Source organism: Opisthocomus hoazin, chromosome 4 (assembly GCF_030867145.1).
Source record: "Opisthocomus hoazin isolate bOpiHoa1 chromosome 4, bOpiHoa1.hap1, whole genome shotgun sequence".
In the NCBI taxonomy this organism is placed as follows: Eukaryota; Metazoa; Chordata; class Aves; order Opisthocomiformes; family Opisthocomidae; genus Opisthocomus; species Opisthocomus hoazin.
In genome coordinates, this window is record NC_134417.1 from 47,976,767 (window position 1) to 47,982,367 (window position 5,601).

Consider the following 5,601-nt stretch of genomic DNA (forward strand, 5'->3'; position numbering starts at 1 on the left):
TCATTAAATAGTAAAGACTTTGGGTTTTTAATGGTTAAAGCAATCGCTGAAAATAATACAAATCAGTAAAGGCAGTTCCCACTGTCTTCAGACTGTACCTTACTAATTAAAGCAAGGCTTCAAACTCGAGTTATGCTTTTAAATACTTATATTGACGATAATGCAGATAGTAGCACAAAGTGGGTTTTTCCCTCACTGTATAGATTGTCACACTGACTTACATAGATGTTTTGCAATGGCATTATTAGATAAAGAGGAAACTGTAGCCTCAGAACCTACATTCTTTTTTATGGAGAATCTAGCACTAACTGTTACTCTTTTCCCAGCAGGTGATAGGATGTAAGTGCATTCATTGAGTATATCTGCTGTTACTGAGTGAGACGTTTTCCACATTGCTTCATAGTCTGTAGAAGTAATACACGTTTCCTTTTGTCTTCCTCACAGTATCTTGTGAGGATATTGTCCCGTGTGCCCCTTAGATCTTCATTTCCTTACTCCAAAAAACCAGTAAAAAAGCACTGAGAATAAAAGAACTTCACTTGAGACATGTCTGACTTGGGATACCTTCCTTCACAGAACTGAGTCTACACAAGTTGCTCACAGCTAAAATTTTAGTTGTGTCTTGATAATAACTTGACTGAAAAAGAAAACTTGCTTTCTCCCTTAATTGTGCTCTTAGAAGGAAGTGGGTTTGCCCATTTTTTAGTTTCTGCCAACTGCATGATGAGATAAAGGCTTCTAGCAAGCTGGTTCTAGCATTCCTGGTTCTTGAGGAAGTCATTTTTCCACCTGCAAAGCCTGATTCAGATTCGGACCATGAATTGCTTAAGTGACACTTCATCTACTGGTCTGCAGCCTGAGTAAGAAGAATCAAACATTTCATACTGCAAAACTCTTGAGGCAAATCAGTGAAACCTCTGTCAAAATTGATACTTGCCTGAGCTCCCCACTTCTGTAGTGTTAGTTTAGATCTCCAGTACCAGCCTTCACAAACATGCCAATAATACAGCTCTTTTGATCCTGCTCTCCATCCCCTTTAGAGCTTTTTGTGCTGAAAATTTCTGCTTTCTTGGCTGTAGCAGTTCATAGCTTTTTTTAAGGCTGTTCCATCCTAAGTCAGATCAAGATGGTGGCATAAGCCCTCAATGTTTGAAAAATCTTTCCCTCCTTTGGGGCAGCATGAGTCTCTTCCCAGTTCCAGCAGCCTTATTGCAGGTGTCCTTTGCGCCTCTGAATCATGAAAGCCATCATGATCTTAGTGCTGGGTGGTTGCGGAGGGTACTGGAGGGGTGTTGGTGTTTTTTTTGTTTGGGGGGTTGCTGCTCTAGTCTTGAGGTTCCTGTCATTAATCTGATTGACAGCTGTTAGATTCCTGACCCTCTTCAGGGTCAGGTCGTGACCCTTTTTGATACCACTGCTCAACCAGTCTGGGAGTTGCTACTGGAAGAGAGGATTGAATCTGATGACTGCCAAGATCAGTGCTTTCCTCCAGTGCCAACTGTACAGAAAAATGCAAGGATAGAAGCTCTTCTGTTTTCACAGGGTATCATTCTTCTGTAGGGATCTCATCTGCTGTCCTTATAAAAAATGGTAGATTAAGCAATAACAATCAGATGGCATTTCTTTAAAAGCCCCCTATCACAAAATTCCTCTTGAAGAACAGTTGGCACTAGTTCAAACAGACTTTGGGTTCCACCACTTGGTATTCACCAAGATGGCTCTGCCATTTGCAAGGCGATCGACCTGGTCAAATCCAGTAGCGTTCTGCTTTTGTTTCCCAGCAGCAGAAAGACTGAGTAAGAAGTGATCAGGTTTCAGATGAGGGATCTACACTGAAGTTCTTCCAGCCACTCCAGCATTAGTGGCAAGAGCAATTGTGGACGGTTTCAACAAACTAGAACTGGCAGTGAGAAACTAAGTCAGTTTTGCTAATTACTTTTTGTAAGATCATTTGTAGCTTAATCTCCCTTGCAATTAGACAGAGGCTATCTGAAGCACAGCTAAATCCCACATTTCTGTAAGCGGTACCAGATGTGGCTAATACTGTGTTTAAGAGACACAGGAGGACAAAATTCCCATAGTAATCTGTATGGCTTCAAAGCTCGGGACATTCTAGAGACAGCATTATTTTTTCCATTTTAAGCAGCCTACAATTTTCACTTAGATCATCCCCATAAAAAAAAAAATCCAAATGTTGCTTTATTTTTCAGACAGAGGTTAACCATTGACCTTCTAGCTTAACCTGGAACTGTGTAAAATTTGTGCAATTTTTTGGCTCCATCTCCTGAGTATCATCTTCAGCTGATAGGATGCAATCTCGGTCGTGTTTTATATTAACAAGCAAAGCAAGCTCCCCACACAATTGCTCAGAAGTTTTGTTACAACTGGTGTATCTGGTGTTTCTGTCAATACAGTGTCTCTCCCTATCACCATGATAAACCAGTAGGCAATTTAAACAACTTTACTGTTACGTCCTGTATTTCACCTTTTTGTACTGTCTGGGTCCACTTGAAATCCCGTACAAATCTGGTCATCTTCATGTGTATCAAAATGCCAGAAAGGTTTCTTGAGCAGCATTCTCAGTACCATTTCAATGACAGAAATTCGATGTGCTAAACGGGACAAAACTCCAGTGTGGAATGGAAATGAGCCTGGAGAAAAAAGATGAAAGAAGGTTCCAAAGAACAGAGTTAAGAACAACAGAGACAATGCAGTTTTGCAGAGCCAGCCACTCAGTAGACAGTGTCTGTATTTTTGCTTTTCCCCAGGTATAAGTTACTGTTTCTTAATAGCTGAAAGAACTTCTGTGTTTGAGATTAAGCAACTCGTTTGATGTGTTTAATTTTTCATATAGGAAATAAAATGTGTGTTTACCTGTTAGCAGAGGGAGACAGGAAAACGTGCAAAAAAACCTTTCTTGTGCTGCGCTCAGTAGCTAGGTCTAGATAACGCTGTGCTCCTTCAGTATGTTGTTACATGCATGAGAAATTCCCTTTGGGAAAATCTTTCTTCAGCTTTCACTGATGACAAGGAATGCTCTTGGAAAGATTACTTTTGTTGGGTACAGACGGTTTCTTGTAACTGAAGCAGAATAATGTTGTTTGGAAGACTTACCAGAGTTTTATTTCAAAGCATTAATAGTTTTGAGAGTTTCCCAACCCACATCGGGGACAGAGGTGAGAAGCTGGAAACAGAAGCTTGGTAGTTTTACAATGTTTTATAAAAAGCAGTTGGGGGGGGGATCATTTTGGAGGAGTTGTTAAGATGTTAATAAACGTTTTTTATTCTTTGTATGAAGTATCCGAAATATCTGTGAGTCGGTATTGTCATTAAATTACTTAGTTCTGTTCAGATCCCTGGAATTAATGTTCTTAGGTATGCAGGAGGATAGGCAAATGGCAAAGCAGACACGGAGAGTTGAGTATCTCTTAACTACTACAAGAATCTAGAGTATGATATGCTGCATGAGGAGGTTAAGAATGTGTGAAATCAGTCAGACTATGCAGTTTTTCACCACGCCATGGCACATAATGTGGCGAATGCTCATGAATAAATTGGGCTGAAACTCCCAGCTGTGGAGATGGGCAGCTTCCAGCTCTGACGACGGACCCGAGCGGAGGCTGCAGCCGGGCCTGCGGGCTGTGCTCAGTTTGCTGTACAATTCTCATGCATGTTCGTTGAGAGTGAGAAATAGCAGAACTAAATGTCCCTGGTGTAGGAATCGAACTTTTAATTACCAAAATCTTAACGCCATACTCCTCAGCTTAGTAAAATACAGCCACGTTAAGAGCAAGTACTAGTTCGTATTTTTGTCCTTTCACATTCTGCAGATGCATCGTGCATCTTTGTGGGGCTTTTTTTGCAAATCCCAGGTGTACATTTTTCAGTCTTAACCCCTTCTGCATAACTCTTCTCTACAGTGACTGGTATGATGACTAGTATAAAAAAGTAATGCTGACATTATTGGCCTCAGAGCTCCTGTGCCATTGCGTGCGATGGGACTGGAGAAACTGATGCCACTTTCTGACCACCTGCAGACCGAGGACCAGAACAGAAACAAGGGAGCAAGGAGAAAATGGCTCAGGTGCCGCTTGTAGCAACTTCATCACGATGCTTAAAATTCTCCCTCTGTTACAGGACAAGTGGTAGCCAAAATACAAACTTTTACAGATGTTATCTGGTATAAAACAAGTTTGCCATTCAGAAATGTCTGTGCAGCTCTTGCTGAGCCAGTGGGATGTGTCCTGGGAACTGATGGGGAATAATGAGACCAGATAAGGCCACAGTCCTACTCCCATGGAATATTGTGGTGATATTCATAAGCAGCAAGTGTTGAGACCTTTGGCTAAAAAGTAGGAATTCATTCTTGTGCTCGAGGGATGGGTTGCTCTGGCTCTACACGTACCCTATGCAATAGAGCCAGTATCAGTGTCGCCTGCCGATTGCCTCTCCCAATTTACTTCATTCCTCACTGAGTTAAAAGAAATCCCGGGTGAAAAGAACAGCACGCTTTTCTGTTGAATCAATTAAATTTATTTTCCCATCTGCATAATTATGCAACCAGTTTGCTTACATAACTGATGGCTTCTATCAGGAGGCAAAAAACATGCTGCACATTATGGAAATTATGCAAATCCCCCAAGGGCTGTGAGAGTGTTAACTCGATTTAAAGCTTCACTGAACTACAGACAGTTCCTAAACCCTGTCGGTCCTCTTTTTAACCTTTTCTGTCAGGAAATGCAAGAGATTCTATGCCAGCAACTCCAGTCCCTAACAGTTAATCTCCCTTTGTTCTGAAACCTGTCTCCGATAGACATTTTTGCTCTGAGGTTGCATTCCTCTGCATCAGCCGCTGCTTGACACCAGCTCCCTTGGAAGAAAAGCAGATTTATAAACGTACATATACATCGAGCGTTAGTAACTGTGGGAAAACAGCCTTTGCTTTGCCCCTTGGGCCTGCCAAGCTGGCGGTTGGTTCTTCGCCCGCTTCGCGTTTTCCTTCTGCAGAACCAAGGAGATGGGAAGCGCGCCCGAGCACCTGGGGGGCCCCTTCCCTCCCCTTCGCAGAAGCGCAGTCACTTCTTGCGTCAGGGATTTCCCTGCCGTGCCCCCGAGTAACGAGTGCGGACCTGCTCTGCTGTCAGCAGCGCAGTCGCTGCGACGAGCAGCGGCCGCTTCTTTCCGCCTTCTGTCACGGGCCTCTGGGCGACGGCTGCGGCACCGGACGGGCGCGGCTCGCAGCCGAGGGCGGCAGCAGCACCAAGGCCGCGAGATCGGCGCCTGCTGCCTCTTCGTTCCACCCGATCCTCCGGTCCGCGGCGCCTCACGTCGCGCGAAGCCGCTCGCACGGCCACCGCCGCCCCAGCCGCCATTTTCGCCCCCGACCCCGGGGGGGCCCTCAGCGTCCCTGAGTGCTGCCCCAGCGCGGCTGACGACGGCCTACCGCGCCTGCGCGGGGGAGGGCGCGCGGCCGCCACGTGATCGGCGGGGGGCGGGGGCGCGGGGAGACGGTGGAGGAGCGAGCGCTCGCGCAGGAGCCGCCGGGGCTCGGAGCGCAGGCGCGCGCTGTCCCCACCGGCCCCGCCCCCGGCGGGAATCCCC